Genomic DNA, 20,849 nt, shown 5'->3' with positions numbered 1-20,849 from the left:
CGGACATTTTCTAATGAAGAAAATAAAAAGGAATTAACATAAAATCTACCTTAAATAAAATTTTAGACCTTAGTTCGTCAACTTCTTTATGTTCACCGACTTCTTAAATTAAAATTTAAATCTTAAAACGAATAGAAAAGTAACGGAAGAAAATACAAAGCAAATCAAAACTTGTGCGTAACACAACTCTTCATTTCTGCTAGGCATTTTCTGATCAAGAAAAATAAAGAAATAATATAAAATCTCCACTAAAACAATGTGTAGTTCTTTTTCTTCCTTTTCTCTTTCTGAAAGCCAATATTTCTAAATGGAGATTAAAAAAAAAAAGAATAAAAAGATATGAATCAATGCCAGTTTCTGAACAAAAAATCTTTTGAAAACGATTAGAAAGTGACAGGAAAAAAAAAAAAAGGAAAATGAAAATAAAGATATCGATCAAAACTTGTTGTGCATGAGGCGACTCTTCCTTTTTACCAACCATTTTCTGATAAAAAAATTATCAATTAACGTAAAATCTCCATTAAATCACATTGTAGTTTTTCATATGTATATACTGTTTCTGAAAATCAAATTCTTCTAAAATCAAATAGAAAAGTATCAGTATGATAAAAGGGAAAATCAAACCAGTTGTAATTTAGACAGATCTTCTTTTCTGGTAGATATTTTCTGAAAATAAAAGAAAATGAAGTAAAATCTCCATTAAAAACACAAAATGCTGCTCTGTCTTTTCTGCTTCTCAATACCGAACATCAAAGCCTTTTGCAAATGAGTTAGAAATTCAACTAAAAAACGAAGAGAGATCAATGAAAACCTATTGTATCAAATTAAAAGCCGATTCATCCTTTTTGGTAGCCATAATAATCCTCTGATCCATCGGAATTTAGAAAAAAATCACATCCCAAACAGGTCACAAAATCAAACGACAACACCAACCTTGCGAACATCAGTCTCAGTAATGCCGCTCATTCACAATTTATACACGCAAACGCTTAAATTCAAACCGAAAGAATCCTACGGGTATCTGAAACGTACTTAGTTGGGAAAAAAGGGGGGAAATGTAAGAAAAGAGGGAAAACGTCGACAAGAAGAAGCTTAAATGTGAGAAGAGGGAGAGATTTTTTCTCCTTTGGCTGGGAATTCTTTGAGCTCAACGGAAACCCCGTAATGGTCAAAGCATAGGAAATGCCTAAAAGCCCTCCCTCCGAAACTGAAGGGAGCCGTTGTACTTATACACGTTATTTCCCCTACTATTTATTTTCTTTTGGAGGGAAATGACCGTTTGCGGCAATTATTTGCTTTCTTTAACCGCCTTGCCACCCTGTGATTTCTTGAATTGGGCCCATTGGCCCATAAGATTTTCGAAATCGATCACGGTTGTTGTGGTCTGATCCTGTGGGAGTGTGGGGTCATTGGATTATGTCGGGACTAGGTCGATCCATCTGATTCAGTTAAAAACAAAAAGTACAATCCGCAATGTGAGAATGAAAGATCAGACGTTATTGACTACACCCAACTTTTTGTACTCTTTTTACCTCATGTTTACGTTGGCTTTTAGCAATTTTTTAATTAAACTAATATAATTATAAAATAATACCTATTCTATACTTTCTATTTAAAACTGGATGTTCAATCACAATTGTTTCTAGTGAAAATATAATAGTAAAAAATAATTTTAATGATTGATAAAATGATTATTTTAATCCTTTTAAGCAAATTTTCCCATCGATGCTAGGGTTTTTTTCCTGCCTTGTGGCACGTATTATCTGTCTTTCTGGTCAATATCTCTGAGTTTTTCTCAGTTTTCTTTAACAATTTTGGTTGATAGGGGCGCTTGTTGAAGGTTTGCTTTATGGGAATGAGGGAAATCGAGCAGGATTTAAACAATCTTCAATTGGGAGATGATGAGGAGGATGCGTTTACAGTGGAGGGACCGCTAAGTTCTCCTCAGATCTCGTTTGAATTTTGTTTGGTTAGAGGATTTCTTACTTCGGGGACGATCAATTTCCAAGCCATCAGAGTCACCCTAGCGAATGTATGGCACCCAATCGGAGGGATTGCGGTATGAATTGGGAGGGTAGGTTTTTATTCAGATTGTACAATGAGATTGATGTCGATAGGTTGACATCTGGACAGTGGTACTTCAATTTCCATTTGTTAATTTTGCACGATTACAAACAGGAAAGGACCCTATGACAGTGGGTTGGATATGGTTGATTTCTGGGTATTGATCAATGGCCTTCGGTGGGATATATATCGGAGCAAGTGGCCAGGTAGTTTGAAATTTTTTTGGTTGTGTTTGTGGAATATGATTCTAGTGCGGTGCTATTGGGATATCGGGAATCCATCCAGCTAAGAGCAAAGATTGATACGAGGAAGCCTCTGAAGAGAAAAAAGAAATTGGCCTTGTCAAATGGATCTTTTACTTATGCAACATTATAATACGAAAAATTACGCCTATTCTGTTTTCTTTGTGGAAAGTTGGGCCATGGAGAAAAATTTTATCCCCAAAGAGTGTTGTAGGAGAATAGGGAGTTGATTACTTAATGGGAAATCACTCTTAAGGCCCCCGTGCGACGAAAGGAGGTGCTATCCAGCCCGTGGCTACGAGATAATGTATCAAGTACGAAGTTCTCCATTGAGAAGGGTAGTGAAGAAAATACCAATAAGGACTTGGTCACAATTAGGGGTGGGAGTACAAAACAGTGGGTTGAACGTGCTTTCAACTCAACGGAAAGGGTGCGGAACAAAGAGAGAATTATAATGTTGCAGTGTTAGATTCAGTGGAGGATGTACCTATGAATAAGCTTTCCTGAGAGACGTTAACCCCTCTGTAATTTTTTTCATGGAGACAAAATTACAGACTTATCGTATGGCTAAAGTTCGTAGATCGTGTGGTTTTTTTAATGGAATTGAAGTGGACCCCCGAGGAACTTGTGGGGTCTTTGTTTAGCGTGGAAACAGGAGTGCGATGTGGTGCTGCGATCTTTTTCCAACTCTCATATAGACGTTTTAATCATGAAGGATGCAGATGGGTTGAGGTGGAGGTGCACGGGTTTTTATGGGGCTCCGGAAGGAGGACGTCATGAATCCTGGGATTTATTGATGAGACTGAATGATATGTCGTTGATCCTTGGTTGGTGATCGGGGATTTCAATGAGATTATGTTCTTTTGAGAAGTGTGGGGGTCGGGTTAGATCAGTAAGACAAATGGTGGCTTTTTGTGGCGGTCTAGGATTGTGGGCTTTCTAACATTGGGTATATTGGTCCGTGGTATACTCGGGAGAGAAGAAATTATGTAGCTACCAATATCCGAGTGAGGTTATATCGTAGTTTGGCCGATTCTACTTGGATGCAACTATACCCTAATTTACTTTGCGGCACATGGTACATTCGATCTTGCTACTAAATACTTTAGCGAGTGGAATATTAATCGCAGATGGCATTTCCGTTTTGAGGCGTCGTGGCTCCTTGAAAGTTTTTGTGCTGATGAGGTGGCTAGGTTGTGGGTGGAAACTATGGGTACGGTGCCGAAGAAGCGTGGGTATATCTCGGGGGCTTGATAAGTGGTTTAAACGTATTTTCCATGAAAAACAAATTACGGGTCAGGATTTACAAAAAAGGTTGGCTGAGTTAATGGATATGGTCCCATAGGATGAAGTCCTAGGTTATATTCTTGAGACGAAATTGGCTATAAATATCGAAGCAAATAAGAAGAAGAATTACTGGGAACAGGAGATCGTGCTAATTAGCTAATGAATGGAGATAAAAACACAACTTTTTTCCACCGCTATGCTACCAGAGGAAGAGGCGTAATAAAATCGATGCTTTGGAGATGGAGGATGGAAGTCATATAGAGGGGGAATTGGGGCTCGAGAGAGTAGCACGAGAGAACTTTCAGAACCTCGTTTCGTCTTGTTATTCTTATATTGATGGGTTAATTTGCAGGGAGTGTCTCTTTGTATCGATGAGGCCACGAATAATTATTTATTGAGGGAGAGGTCTCATGAGGATGTTCGAGGCAGTTAAGGCAATGTCCCCTTTGAAAGCCGCGTGGGAGTATGGGTTGGTGCTATTTTTTATCAACGTTTCTAGAATGTAATGGTTCTGAGGTTTCGGCTTACTGCATCGGGGTCTTATGGGGGAGATTTGATATGTCGTACATTAATCATACTCAGGTACATTAATCATACTACATTGCCCTTAACCCAAAGGTCCCATCTCATTTGACTCAATTTAGGCCAATCAGTCTCTGTAATGTCTTGTATAAGGTTATCTCAAAAATGGTGGTCACCCATGCAGAAGCATCTTCAAGAGGCCCAAACTGCTTTTGTCCCCGGGAGGTTGATTACGGATAATATCATGGTTGTCTATGAAATGCTTCATTCGTTTCATCAAACACAAGTGGGTTGAAAGGGATACTTTTCTTTAAAGTTGGATATGAGTAAAGCGTACGATAGGGTGGAGTGGCCTTTTCTTTGGGAGATGATGGGTCAGATGGGTTTTTCCGAGGAGTGGATATCGATAGTTAAATTGTGTGCGACTTTCGTATCCTATTCGGTGATCAACGGGATCAATGAAGTTTTTACTCCCCATCATAGTTTGAGACAGGGAGACCCGCTTAGTCCCTATCTGTTCCTCTTCTGTAGTGAAGGGCTTTTGTCATTATTTCGGCAGGCCAAAAGAGCGGGAGAGTTCCGGGTGTCCATATAAATATAAGTGCTCCATCAGTTTCTCATTTGCTTTTTGCCGATGACAGTTTAGTTTTTGGTGAAGTTACGACATCTTCAGCGACAAGAGTCTGAACTCTGTTGGCGAGATATGTACAAAGCTCAGGGCAGCTTATAAATTTTGACAAATCGGGGATTTTCTTCAGCTCAAATGTGATCGACTAGAACAGAGGCGATGTGAGGCTCATTTAGGGGTGAATAGCGAGACCAACCGGAGAAATATCTTGGTCTTCCGGCTATTGTTGGCAGAAATAAACGGGGTGCTTTTGTGAATACACTGGATAAATTCCGCGCAGTATAATCAAAGGTTGGTCGATCTGAACTCTTTCTCAAGGTGGAAAAGAAATTTTTATCAAGTCCGATCTTCAGGCGCTACCATTATTTGCTATGATTTGTTTTCTGTTACCTTGGGTTTGTGTAAAGATTTTGAGAGGACATTGGCGAGGTTTTGGTGGCAGAAATCAGAAGATAAAGGGGAACCTTTAGTGTGCTTGGGATCACTTGTGTAAACTAAACGAGAATGGTGGACTCGATTTTAGAGACATGGTCAAATTTAACATTGCTTTGCTGGCAAAAATGGATGGTGCCTTTATAACAACCCAAATTATCTAGTTGCCCGATTGATGCGGGCAAGTACTATCCCACATCGGACTTTTTGAGTGCGAGGCTGGGCAGTTCATCGTCCTACATTTGGCGTTGTGTCTGGAGCGCTAAGGGATTGTTATTTGCTGGGATGCGATGGAGGGTAGGCACCGGCAGATCCATTTCTGGAATGACTTTGATATATGATATGCAAAGGTGGTGGAGTCGAACAGAATTGATTCGGTGGTTTCGGTCAATGACTTAATAGATGATAGCACCAGATCGTGGAAAGAAGATTTGATTAGATCTGTTTTTATAGCACCAGAAGCGCGAATGTTTTGAAGTATTCCTCTTTCGTGGTTCCTTATGGAGGATCAAAGAGTTTGGAGTGGTGAAAAAACAGGGGAATATACGGTGCGTGGTGGGTATAAAATGCTAAACCCGGGAACAGAAGTTCCTTCGGAGGATAAAGCGGTTTTTAAACTGCTTTCCGCTTTGGGCGTGCGATTGACAACGTAAAAATAAAAATTCAGGTTTCGCGTTTCATTCAAAATTATGTTCCCACAAAACAGAATCTTTTATTAAGCGAGTGGCTGCTAATCCGTGGTGCCTACGTTGTGCGAATATTAGTGAGACCGAGGAACATATTGCCAAAGATTGTCACTTAGCCAGATTAGTTTGGTCTTATTTGGTTACGTTTGGCCAAGACAGTTTACGGAAGATCTTTATCTTGGTTACGTTGGTTGTTCGACCATAATCCTAGATCTACATGTGGAAATTCTGGTAATTATTTGGGCTCTGTGGTTAGCAAGTAACAGATTCTTTCATGATAGAATTCAATTGAAGGTAGAAGAAATGGTTACCTTAGACCGATCGCAATGTCATGACTATTTGGCTGCAAATCTCCAAGCTTTGAGTTCAAGCTTCTCGGGGGACCAACTGGAAACCTCCTGTTTCAACGCAGGTAAAGCTAAATTTTGATGCGTGTTTCTTACAAAATCAGAGTAAATGATGGTCAGGAGTCGTAGCAAGGGATATGGAAGGTTTTGATATGGGTGCATGTCGAAGGGAGTTATCTCACGTTACCTAACCGTTCCACGCGGAGGCTCTGGCCGCTGTGCATGCGGTTGATTTTGCAGCCAAAATGGGTTTCACAAGTATCACCGTCGAAGGGGACTGTAGATCTGTAATCGAGCGCATTCTCTCTCCAGCGATGGATCTCTCGGTGATTAGCACATTGATATGTGAAGTGAAAAGAAAAGCTTCAGTTTTCCATGCGTGAGTTTTCTTTATGCAAAGAATGAAGAACAAGGTGGCTACTGATAAGAGATGGGATGGTCTTGACCGGTATTGGGTTGAAGAACTACCAGACGCAGCAGAAGCCCAAGCAACCGAAGAGAGAAGTACGATGGACTCGTCTTAGAGGTTTGCGTTTTTTATGCAAAGGCTCGATTTATTGAAGTGTTTGTTCCTCTGCTAAAGCTTTCAAAGGTTTTCTTTCAGGCTGAGGCCAGCGTAACTTCTTTTGCTTTGTTTTTCCACTTTGTCGTTTTGTTTTTGTTTGTTCAGTTCAGTTTCATTTTGTTTTGTTGGTGTTAAATGATATACAGCTTTACATCACTTTTTCCCATTTGTTTAATAAAAGCCAGGGACCTTCTTTAGTTAAAAAAAAATCCTTTTAAGTATTTTAATTCTAACGATTTTTCTAGGTAAAATATATATGGTTTAATAAAAAAATCAAGGTAACAGATGATCAATATTTGTCACTTAAGTGATAAGTCTTTGTAATATAGTAATGATATGATGTGCGTTACATTATTATTTATGTACACATTATATATATTATATCAATCATTTTTGTACATATGACATGCGACATACCATCGTTTTATATATACGTGATATATGTTATATAATCACTTATGTATACTTGATATGTGTCACATCATTACTTTAGATATATATAAGGATGGGCACGAGTTGGGTTTGGGTCGGATTTTGGCCAACCCAACCTGACTCAAAAATTTTATACCTTTCACCCAATCCGTCCTAACCCGAAAAATATAAACCTTCCACCAAGCCCGAACATGACCTAACTTTTTGAGATAAGATCTGAACCCGACCCGAAATAATAAAAAATATTATTTTTATTCAATAAAAATAGAAATTTAATTAAACAAATAATATATAGAGGGAATTATTGTAATTATCCCTAAATATATAAGGTAAAATTATATATTTTTTAGGGTCAGTTCAGGTATTTTTCACCCTAAACCCGAACCCGACTCGATAAAACCCGAACCTAATTTTTTTTAAAAAAAATATGATCTGATCGGGTCGGATCCCATGCCCATCCCTAGACATATAAGAGTTGTCATGCCAGCAACAAGCATTAATCGTTAGTCAACTAATGGTTTTCATCTAATCATTGATCATTTTATCTCAATATGAAATGGAGAAACTAAAAGACTCCACAAAAATAAGATAACAAATAATCATTTAGTCAAACGTTAGTTGTGTATTTTATCACTATACCTTAAGAAACTAATTTTATCTTCAACATTAAACAATAAATGAGACTTGTCACACCAATGATAAATATTGATCGTTAGTCAACTAATGGTTTTCATGTAATTGTAGATTATTTTTTGTCTCAAATAAAATGTTAGGGTCTAAAGTACTCTTAAAAAATAAGATCAAAGTGACTATTCAGTCAAACACTAAATGTATTATGGGTAAACTATGCCAATAGCCCCATTTATTTTCAGTCTGATAGAATTTAATCACCAGTTTTAAATTAAGTGCGCTTGATCCCTACGTTATCGGTCTTTCCGGTTTAAGTCCCTTGGCCGTTAACTTTCGTTAACCCATTAACAGAATGTAACACCCTATACTAGTACGACACACAATCGACCGATGAGAGTACCACACGAAACCACTGCATTGGCTAACCAAATTGTTTTCTCATAAATCTTAATTTAAAACAACCATTAACAATGGAAAATTAATAATAAAGATATGATAAAAAAATTAACATCATCATTACAAACCAATTTATATTCATGAGCTCCCATACGTAGTAACAAAATATACATACCATCATTCAATTCAAATCATGACTCGAATATATAAAATAGGGTTTCAAATATACATGCACACTAAAAGATTAGAGACGTATTATGCTCTAGATCGGGTCTGAAATCTACTCTGCACAAAAATTCTTCAAGTGCTTCACCTAGAAATATGTGTAAGGAAACAAATTCTAAACTCTGAGCTAACTAGCCCAGTGTTACACTAACAACTAAAACATACTAAAACGAGTTATTAGAATTGTCGCAACCGTCTTTCGGTTGGGCCCCGGGATTGGGCTTCGACTTGGATTAAACGAATTGGATTGGAGTCGCCACCGACCACTTTAAAACGAATTTAGGTGGGCCGGATACCATCTTTCCTGATCTGCGTTTTTACCATAAATGTGTCGGGTTCCGGAGTCGGTTACGGTCAAGGAAGGATTAGCACCCTTGAACCGCCCTTTCGGTACCAATTAATTTGTCGGTTGTCTTTAATTGCGAAAATTGAAATTTAAATTTAAAACGTTCGATTCAGATTACTTACCTTTGATTGGTTGAAAAATATCCCTAAAGTTAGATTATATTATAAAATAAACAAATATATAAAAAAAAGAAAAAAAATATTAATATAATAATAATAATAATAATAATAATAATAAAATAGATAACAAAGAAAAATAAAAGATAGTAAAAAAGAAAATAATAAAAAAATAGATAAAAAATAAATAAAGAAAATGACCAAAATGAATGATATTTAAAGATGGCATGACTAAAGCATAGATTAACCCTTAGAAAGTCCAAAACACACCAATTTACACACAAACACACGTCAATTAGCTTATAGGTCCCATTTAAAAATATTTAACGTGGTTTTACCACCAATATTTGCCTTCACAGTAGTAATAACAATCACCACATACTTGAGGTACCTTTGAACCCCACCATATGCATGTATTCTTATCTTTGATAATGCACCAAACTTGGCAGCTTCTTGTTGTATCTGAACGCAAAAAGCATCACCACACGCTTGGCTTTCGTGTTCTTAATATAAACAAACAAATGCGTGACGAAAGCAAGCAACAATCCCACGATTGAATATAGAAAACCCACGTTGAATCCTTTCGCTCCGAGCTGCATCCCCGATCTGAAACACTGAAAAAAAAAATAAAAAAAAGGTACCGGAAAGCCAAATGGTGAGTTCAGTTCTTGACTCGGCGAACTCGGCCATAGACTCAGATAATCGAGATAAATCGCCCTGGTTTATCTGTTCGGAGTCATCCTTCAAAGATTTGGCATTGGGGCCGACGAGGCGGATGTGGAGGAGGGAGCTGATGTCGAAGAGGTGGAAAGAGGATTGGGATTCGCGGAACTCGATGTCGGCAAAGAAGAGTTTGAGTTTGTGTTGGAGTTGTTGTGGTTGGTGATAACTTATTAGTGGCTTCAAGAAGGTATCAACAACTTGAGAGTTTTATAATTAAGCATGCAGGGACCTTTGTGCTTTATATCCACAAGCAACGATTACACGCCTGGAATCCCTGTTTTGCTCATAAATGTCGAACCAGTGTGATTCTCCATTCCACTGTATTTTTGCAGAAAAACAAGGTGACTCCCCAGAAATGTGGGTGGAATTTGAACTCAAAGCGGTAGTGGTACGGTAGGACACGGACGCCGAGGTCGTCGTTCTTTGATTCGCAATGGATGTTGATATTCGTCCCGACGTGCACGTCGTTGTAGACTAATATATCCGCTTTGTGTAACAAGAAACCGCATCGCTCGCAAAGAAAAGCAGCGTTAGAGACAACAACCAGCAGGCACTGTTTATCGAACCGTGATTAATGTTTGCTTTTACAACAGAATAAAAGCTTATAAAAACGACCGTGGTTCCTCTTGTGTTTTGTTGATTTCTTGAGTTTCTGGGTATGAAAGTAGCCACTAGGGTTTTGTGATGCAGTAGAGAAAGATACGGGTGATCCGATATGCATTTGGTTATGGAGTTTGGAGGGTTTTACACAACAAAAGCCTGGAGCATCGGTTTCCCTCTGTCATCTCTTCAATTCTTTTTTTGCTTTCCATGAACCTGGTATGAACCCCCCTTGAAGTGGAACTTCCTTCCTTTTTATTGGCACGGTCTGGAGTGTATACCTAGTTAGTGGAGTTGTGGTTATGGACGTTTGGGAGTAGGGATGGAAGGGGAAAGCAATAGAGGTTCCCTCATTTTTGGGTAGGGTAGTTTGTTGGAAATGAGGGTTGAACATGTGGCCTACAAAATTAAAAAATAAAAATATTATTAACAATAATAATAATAACAATAATAAATAAATGTATGATAAAATGTTTTTGTAGACCCGGACAAAAACGGGTGTCTACAAGAATCATGCTCTAACAACTGATAAAAGTATTGTGAATATACCAATTCAAGTATTAGTGAGTATCCTTGTGATACTCACTCTCTACGCTATGGTAGACATCATGGTGTGGTTGAGGGATTTTTGCATCTCGGAGCTCACGTACCCCTCTAGTCTACCGAGGATGTAGCCCCGGGAATCTTTGCATCGGACACTATACCCTAAACTAGCCCACCCCTTGTGAGTGTCAGACCTTACACCCTAGCTAGTTAGTTTTAAGGGTCTTGCGCCTACCAAGGATATCTAGATTGATTCTATACTTTGACATCTTGAACTAAGGGAACTAGGGTGTCCAATTCGTTTCCCAAGTATTAAATAAGGATAGTCTTATTTATCCCAAAATTTATCTCGTTTCTACGTTTGATTAAGCATCATTATTGTTTTCACTTGTAGTCTATTTGAGTAATAATAGAGTTCTTGGGGACCTTATTTCTATATTATAAACCCCCTAAATCCTTATCTTAAAATGTACGATGGTATCGAGTGGTCTTCAGTATCATTGACCTTTCAGTATCGATATTTTGCCTTAAGTATCGATACTTTGCTCCATTTTCATGTTTTAAAAAGGGTTAGTATCGATACTCATCGTCTAGCATCGATACTTCCAAGCTAGGGTATTGATACTACATGGGATATCGATACCAGATATGGTTTCGATGTTTTGAAAATAATCTCAGTATCGATACTCATATGGGGAGTATCAATACTTCTACCATTGGGTATCAATACCCCCATGAGTACCGATACTAGTTTTAGCTTTCAGTTTCAAAAATTTCCCTGTATCGATACTATCGATACCCTTGTTAAACTAATCATTTCTACAATTCCTGAAGATCAGTATCGATATTGTCTTACAATATCGTACCCCTTCTCGAAAAAGACTTACTTAGGCTCGAAATTCACTTTAAAACTCACCCACATTACTATAATTAGGTTCCCAATTGTTCTTAATGTCTTATGTGATCAAAGGGTCATAAATAAGGCTTTAAAACATATTAAAACCATAAAAACATAACATCTACCATGATCATGCTCATCAAGCTTTCATACAAGTCTCTAAGCTATTGATTCCTCAATATGACCCTAAAGAGTATGAAAGAGTTGTAAGTGTGGTTACATTGATTTCTTGGCTAAAAGCAAAGCCCAAATTCACTCAATAGGAGTTATGTTCCCCTGGGCCCTTGAGCTTTCACCCACTTTAACTATTCAAGAGTAAGAAAAGAAATTCTAATTAAACTAAGTGATGAAAATAAGGGTAAAAACACTCCTAGATCTTGAATCTATCAACAACTTAGAATCCTAAATTTCCTTTAAACCTCTTAAAAACCAGTTTGGAAACTCAATCTAAAACTTACAAAATGGAAACTTAAATTGGAGCTTGAAAGATGAGGTTTAAGAATCTCACCTTAGATAAGCCAAACTAGACTTGCAAAGTTTAAAATCTCACTTATAAGAGGAGAGGAAGTGGAAGAAGATGAAGGAAGAAGAAGATGAGTTGGTGAGATAATATGGGGTTTCACGTAAACTAGTTGATAATAAGGTGGTTTCAGCTTTCAAAATTAAAATGGGTAAACTACACTTTGTCCCCATACTTTTAAGCTCATAAAAATATCATCACTTTTCATAATTCTTTGGGGCCAACTCAGCTCAATTCTAAATAAACTTGGTCCACTATTTTTAATAAATCTTTTGGGCTCTAAAATGGGTCTCGGGTTGACCCAACTACTAACCCTGGTTTCGGGGTGTTACACGGAAGTCTGAGTTGGCAATTAAAAAAATCAAAAAAGTTCAAAAAACCCAGGTATTTTTGTTCAAACGTTGACTCACATCTTCTTATTTCTTCTTCTATAATTTCTTTAAACGTTAACTCATCTCATACGCAATTTTGTTACCTCCAGATTCTTCAACTTCTCCAAATTACACATCATATAACATCTTCAACCAAGGATTTAAAAAGCGGTCCGCGATCGCGATAGTGCCCGCGATATAGCGATAACGGTGCCCTCCAAACTGTTATTATATGACCATGATACCCACAATCCTCGTAATAGCGTCTGCTTCTGTAATCACGACAAAACGCGACTGCTTAACCTCTTTATCATTAACAAATGATTTCCCCATAAACGAAGCTAGCTTATCCCCTTTTTAATGGGGTTTCTTTTAATGTCTTCTTATTTCAAAGAAAAAATCTTGTTGGGGGTTTCTAAACTCTAATTCCTACTTTAAAACGTGGTCCAAGAATGACCAAAGTGAAAAACGCCATTGATAAACAACTCGAATGGGTACGAACCTTACATTAACAAGGAAACATCAAGATCTGTAATAACTTTGATTAGTCATGTTTTATTTGTGTCATTAACAATTTAAAACCAAAATGGGGGAAAAAATAGCCACCACAACTATAAATGACCAACCAGATGTTCAGAACCAGAGACCAGAAGTTATCCTTACATGCATGAACTAGAAAAAATGTACATTATGGTATCACTTTTCTTCCAGTCGCCGAAAAACAGATTCGACAAATTTTGTTGTCTGCAAAGTGAAACGATAACCCATTTAGAATAATTCATAGGATCGACAGACGTAAAAGGTAAATAATGATCAACATCATGCTGCAGTAGAAAATCTGTCAATAATTTTCAGCATCGAAATTGAGAACTAATAACCGATTTGACTAATGTGTTACAAGGGTAAGTTAATGGGGACAAATGATCAAGTTGCAAGCATGCAGATGAATTGTTTAGATGGTAATTTGTTGATGCATCGACAAATAAACTACAGAGAATGATCACATAGTTGCATTATTATTTAATGGCTTTTCTCATTAGAGTCGTCAACGTGAATGGGAGAGGAGAGAGGTGAAATAGAAGAAATAAAAATAAGTGCACGAGTATTCAAATTAAGTTTTTGTGTATACATAAATCTCTATTGAGAGACTTACCCATTAAATCATTTACGAGCAGATTGATACGATTTCTGTGAGAGACCCACTCACCAAAATTATGTGTTAATGTGAGTTAATCCAAATTAATGAAGATAAAACTTTAAAATTAAAACTAAGAGGACAAAAATATTTTACAATAATTCTATGGTCATCAGGTACGCAACCCGAACCAAAACGGATGTAAAAAATACAAATTTGAAGCATCTCCAAAGCTGACACGTCGGCTTGTCCACTTCCTTTCTTTCTTTGTTTTCACTGTCAAAGCAAAGTCAAAAGTGTTCCAAAGCAAAAAAAAAAAAAAAAAAAAAAAAAAAAACGCATGTTCTTCCTCACCACTAATTCTAAGACACAATAAAGAAAAAATTAAACTTTTTTCTCGATTTCCTTACGCGATAGGAATTTCAAATCTTTTCGAGCCTCTTAGAATTTTTGTTTAGATTTGTTTAAGGGTTGGCAACATGGAGATAGAGGTAGCGGGCTCTGGCAACGACTCGTTCCAAGTTGGTGAGATGAAGAGAAAAGTGGTGGAAGAGAAAGACCAGGTTATGATTACGAGAAAGACTTTGCAAGCTGTGCTGGAAAGTGCCAAAGGGCTATCGAATTGATTAGTAGCAGCGAAGGTGCAACACATGATGACGATGGTGAAGATGAAAATGACGTGGATCCACAAGGGAAGTCAGTGACGTCGGTCTTCAAAGAGATCGAGAAGTCGATGAGGTTGTTTTATTCTTTCTGTTTATTATCTGCTTTAGGTTTCCGTTTGGGTGCTAAGGGCAGGAGAGGAATTCTAATGAGAATTTTGCATAATCACATTTTTAGCTTGTAAAAACAATTGATTTTAGTTTGGTGAAATTTATTTATTTATTCATTTTTTTAGGTTCTTTGTGAGGATTTAGTTTGTATCAACTTATTCTGCCTTCTGTTAAGTTTTATGTGCTGAAGAGAACTCTGGAATTTTTAATTCATAGAGGTTCTGCTAAGTTAAACTAGTTCATTTGAGGATTATGCGTTTCTCCATGAGTGATGAGTAATTCGATTTTCAATTGAACATAGCTTGATGAGACAATTAAACTTATATTATAGCTAAATGTTATCACTCATTTGGATGATGTTCTGGTTTGTGAGGCATCACTTGCATATCTATGTCAACTGTCAAGTACTTCCTTCCGATGCTGCATTAAATTTAGTAACAAGGGGTAGTTTTGGTATACCTTTACGTTACGGATGAGCATTGGCTCATCCATGTTGATTTGTTTGTGAGTTTGTAGGGCTTAATATGATGAGTGTTTCACTCTCGAGTTTCACTCTCGAGTGTGGTCTAGGTTGAAAGGTGTTTATGTTATATGTTGGATAAATTTTCTCGACTAAAAGCTAATGTTGGTTGGGATTGCCTTCTTTCTGTATTGAATTGAACCAAACAAATCGAGAAATGCATAACTTGGATTCCATCTCGAATACGCTTTTCTTTGCTTCAGAGGCCATTTGCGTCTTAGTCTTGTCTCATTGACATCATTTCAATTGCAATGATCCTTTCTTATGACTTTGAAGCTTTTCCATCACAACCGTCATTCTATAAAGTAACATTTTGGTCCAATGATATAAGATTGGGAATTAATTCAAAGGATTTCAAATTGGATAGTTGAAGTTCAAAACCAGAGCCTTTTTTCTCTTCATCAAGAAGCTGAGTCTGATTGTTGTGTAAAGAAATCAACTCTTTTCTATTTTATGGTTGTATTCACTTTGCAGTTTGAACTTTGAAGTGCATGTTGTTCTATTCCATTGTATTGCACATTGCATTTGCATGTTTATTAAATGTCACGGATCAAAATACACTTCTATATTTGACTTTTATACTTTTCTTGGCAGCCTGCATCCTCTAATGGCAAAATGTTGAAATCCCACTTAAATATAGTGATTCCTTATACTCAATGCGAGATGCTCAAACACTTGGGTTTATGATGTATTTTTTTTGTTTGCTTCCTTTTTTATATTTAGTTTAATGTAAATAGCTTTATGGCAATCAGCAACCTACTAGAAAGGAAAATGTTTACGAGGTTTGCATTTTCTTTCCTATCAAACATTTCCAAATAAATTGGTATTGAAAGTTTGTGCCCCTTTTATTTTAAATGCAGTTGTGCGATCTTCTGAAATCTAGAGTTCAATGCTCTGATTTCCTGGAAAAGTTAGAGTGTGCTCAGGTGCCAGTTCCCGAAAACATTTCTGGTATGCATGCAAAGATGATCCCCTTTAGACTGTTAAGAGCCTCATTTTCAACTCATTGCAAAAACTTTTAACAAGCATATATATTCAGTACATTGAAGTGAAACTTCCTGTTTTGTTTAAAAAGAAATTTATTTTCTGGTTGCTAATGAAATTCTTTTATGGAACCAGAAGAAGGTAGTTCTTGGGACATGGTCAATGAAAATGATCTTTGGAAAGATAAAGATATTGATTTGGATCGAGAAGATTATGTTCTTGTTAGGCAGGAGGATATAGTAGAAGGCATTGCATGTTTTATGGCAGCATATTTGCTGTCCCTTAAACAGACTAAGGTATGTGAAATTCTTGCATTTTGTTGGTGTAGCTATTTTTTAAGATTTTAAATTTTCTCTTTTTAGTCTCAGTTTTTATCTCAAACTTTCTGTGGTCTTACATTTTGGCTAACTGAATAAACCGTCTTGTATGAGATATTTCACCATGGATGCTAAAGAAACTTTTGTTTTCTTTCCCAGGATTTGACTCCCACTCAACTTCAGGAAGGCGAGTCTTAGTGTTCCTTCTTAAATGTTTAAACAAATAGATATCATTTCACTGATTGACTTATATTTTCCTATATTTTTACCACTACTTCGGAATTATGAATTCTAACTTCGGTTTGAATTCTATCTGTAGCATTGAGCAAGACCTTCTCTGTTAAGAAGAAAAAAGGAAAGCTTCGAAAAGCATGGGACGGAAGCAAATTTGTTTATAATGTGGCATCCTGGGGAGCTACTGCAATTGGGTGGGTTACGATTTTAATCTCGACAAACTAGTGTGTATCGGCTTGGCAGATATTCTAAAACATTTATTTGTTCTGTTGGTTCGTTCTGGGCAGGATATACCAAAACCCACTACTTCTAAGAGCTGCCTCAAAAGCCTTCTGGATTTCTTGTAATGTCATATCAAAGCTTCTCTGATTTCCTTCCACTACTTGGAGAGCAGAGCTTGGTGTTTAGCAGGTTGTGTAACATGAATATGTATTATTCTTTTATATCTTCTGCAACGGATCCATTGATTTTTATGTCCCCAAAATGTTTTAATCTTTTGTAAATATTGTTTTCTTGAAGAATTTCTCATTGCAATTCAAATTCATTGGCATCTCAATTCCTGAACCGAATCAAATTCCACTAGTTCCCCTTTGGATATGGGAGAGCCATCAACTAATCTGATCTTCATGGCCCCGTTCTCATCATTTCTGAGAATTTTGCTTGGTTAATGTTGTATTTGGACATTTTTCTCAATCTGGGTTTGTCATTTGCATCACTTTTGTATTTTCCTCGTTATTTTCTTCATGTTTTAATGTTGCGTGTTTATCTTCATCTAAGGTGGTGATAAATCCTTTCAGTGTTTTATTCGATTGGATTCCTGAGAAAATGTGAGAACTTTATTAGTGTTGTGCTTGGATCAATTTGGATATGGCTAGTTAGTTGAAAATGTGAGAAAATGTCGATGTAGATATACATGTTTAACAAATATACATACAATGAACACATGGAAAGATGAAAAATTGAAGTGTTCAAAATCAACTATAATCACATCATATATGCCCAAAACTGATCTGTATGATGTACACTCATTTTTTTTTCTTATTATGAATTTTATCCTTTATTTAATCGGCTCAAACCTGACCTAACCTATTTCCTCAAATAATCTCACACCATCTTATATCTATATACTCTTATTTTTCAATTGCATTATTTCCCTATTTTGCCGGTATACAGCAGCTTTGAAATTGTAAATTTTCATCCTTGTGGGCAAGCTATTGGAACTTATTTCAGTTTGGCATTGCTTTTGAAAAATAATTTTTAAAAATATTGTAGAAACGAATTTTAAAAAATATTGTTTAAAAGTGTGGTTTAATATTAACTGTTTAGGATTATTGTTAAAGAGTGAGTTTGAAAAGAAAATATTGTTAGGGTCGAAGAGGCTCAATTGAACCACCGAAAAATGTGCAAGAGGGGTGAATTAGCAAAAATTATTTAGGGAGTAAGGAGAAAAAAAGATAGAAAGTTTTGCATAGTGATTTATAGTGGTTCGACTTCTCAACTACGTCTACCCCACTTAGATCCTCAGTAAGGATTTTCCAACAAATCTACTAATTTGTTCTTTCTTTTTCAAGGATCAAGAGTAACCTTTACAAACTCCCTAGTTTTTCACTTGACTAAGCTAGAACCAATCCTCTTTACAAAAGGTAAAAAGAAGTAAACAAATAAAACCTCTTAAAGGTATGGTGTTTACAAATTAAAGCTCACAAGAACAAAATGTAACACCCCCAATCCGTACCCGACCCGAATATGAATCCGAGGTGTCACATTGACTATTCAAAACTTTTAAAACTTATAAAAATCATGAAAATTCCAAACTTTCATTAAAATAAAGTTAATAATTTACATAAGTATATTCAACACATTACAAAAATTGATTAGAGCATATGTAAATCACAATTTGTCTACATGCCAACACCTTTGATACAACAAAATACATAATGTGTAATTTACTTCTGATCTGATATTCGAGTGGAGATATGTTGTTCTGCAGATCCTAGGTTTGATCCTTCTGCTTCTCAGTACCTACGTGTAAAACGCTTACACGCTAAGTTATAGACTTAGTGAGGCATTAAAAAGAATACAATAATGCATTTCTTAAGATATGAACATACAATCCAATCATTTTGTATACCATCACAATTTATTATCGTTTCACTATTTAATCATATCACATATGATCCATCGTTAACAAATAATTGCATGATATCTTATAGGAAAATAAACTCTTTTATATATATTTTAGGTGCCCATGTATATTATCGAGAACTTAAGGTATGTGAGTACTTTGAGGTTGTACACATATGTTGTCACCACAGCTCGTATAATTTCCACTTAGTGACATATGAAATTTGTCCCGAAGGACCTCGTATATATCCCGAAGGACCTCATATAACCCTTGACTCTTGGCATGCCAACTATACCTATATCTCTCATATCACATAACATGGGCTTGAATATTTATATGTTTCATATATCTATATAATCAGTGTTTCATCACATAATCATGTAATCATATCATTTCTCTTATAATCACATATATCTCACCACATATCATCTATCACATATACATATAATCATCTATCTCATATCATATAGCTTATGTTTTTTATTATGTTCATAGGAACCATATAGCATGTATCAAAACACATAAACATATAACACTTATGTATGTGCTTATAATGATAATAATATATGCATGTTCATACTATTGAACCATGAAATTTAAACATAGGAAATAGACTTGTCACAAGTCTTATTTCCATAAACTACATCTATATTATGCACTCACCTTAGCCTCACTTGATCCCAATCACCTCTATGACTTAATTTCTCTCTCTGGATCGTTTCTAACTTTTCGGTCGTTCTGGAACTTGATTATGCTCGATATCTACACGATCATACATTTTATATACATATTAGCATTCTAAGTATTATAATTTGATCCCTAATAACTCAAGCTAAAAGAAAGGCTTTATACAATTTTCCACTTTGAGTAGTATCGGTACCCTATATATGGTACCGATACTTCCCTAGTTGTGGTATCAATACCAAACCTGGGTATCGATACCCATTTTCGATTCTGTAATCCTTATTTCAAAAATGGTATCGATACATGCCTTATGGTATCGATACATGCCTTATGGTATCGATACTACCCCTCAGGTATCGATACTCCATGAATAACTTGTCAAATTCGGGCTTATGATATTGATACTGTTCAATCAGTATCGATACCCCTACTCCAAATTTCATTCATTTACCCTTGAAGTATCGGTACTGGATGAAGCAGTATCGATACTTATAACCCATAATTCACTTTTAAAACCCGAAAATTCACCAATACCAATCTAAACCTTCCATTTTAAACTCCTATCATGCCATTAAACTCAACTACTCTTCCTCAAATCAACTTATATCCATATAAACCATCATTATCTTCAAAATCTCATCCTATATCTTGAATTCAAGAATCCTACCAATTTTCCAACATGTTCTAATTTCAATTCTAACACTTCATACTTCTTAATTTAGCTGATGACAAGTAAATTTTAGTTTCAAATTCTACTTATTAACTGTCTTCCAAGGTTCACTTATAAACCCCTCATCTTTAATCTTTCCTAACTCCTTCATCTTTTGATTTTAAGATAACTTAAGCTTTCCTTAAGCTTAAGTATAATCTAAGGAGCATAAACTAAACTTAAATTCAATTCAAAATAAGCTAACGAGAAAACTCACCTTTGTTTATGGTAGCTCACGGCTGGAGAGGAAGAAGAGTGAAGATATTCTGGAGAAATCTCTCTTTTTCCCTTTTTCCTTCATTCTCCACGTGTATATATTCTCATCATAATCAAATTTTGAATTCATTTATTGGTCAAATGACCATTTTTCCCTTCCAATCATCCTTCTTTGTTATTCAATCCTACACAATATTTTCCATATAAGTCCCTAAACTTCTCAATTTATCTACTTTATTCACTAAATTTTGAAATTTTACAATTTGATCACTAACCCGGTGTTTGGGATGCTACACAAAATATTTATAAGAGAAAGTAAAATAGGAATGAAAAACTTTTCTCTTTTATTTGAATGCTTGTAGAGGTGTTCTAACCCTTCTTCAAGTGTCTTGAACTTGTATTTATATGTTGGAATGAAGTTGTGGTCGTTTTTAGCCGTTAGAAGTCTTTTAAAGCAGTTGATGATGTTTTTCTCTGCAAAATAAAACTGCCCAGTACAGAGGGTATCGGTACTCCTATAGGGAGTATCGGTACTACCTTTGTTATTTTTAAATAAAACTAGCAATTACTAGTCGTTGG

The 20,849-nt window shown here is 36.1% G+C and overlaps 1 pseudogene; it reads left to right on the top strand.

Annotated features, from left to right (window-relative positions):
• Positions 1 to 14,023: 14,023 nt before the first annotated feature.
• LOC120193919 lies at positions 14,024 to 17,100 on the top strand (annotated as a pseudogene).
• The last annotated feature ends 3,749 nt before the right edge of the window (positions 17,101 to 20,849 follow it).

The sequence above is a fragment of the Hibiscus syriacus genome, unplaced genomic scaffold, assembly GCF_006381635.1.
Source record: "Hibiscus syriacus cultivar Baekdansim isolate YM2019G1 unplaced genomic scaffold, ASM638163v2 tig00116997_pilon, whole genome shotgun sequence".
Lineage (NCBI taxonomy): Eukaryota > Viridiplantae > Streptophyta > Magnoliopsida > Malvales > Malvaceae > Hibiscus > Hibiscus syriacus.
Note: the sequence above shows the minus strand (reverse complement) of the source record. Positions and strands in the feature narration are given on the sequence as shown.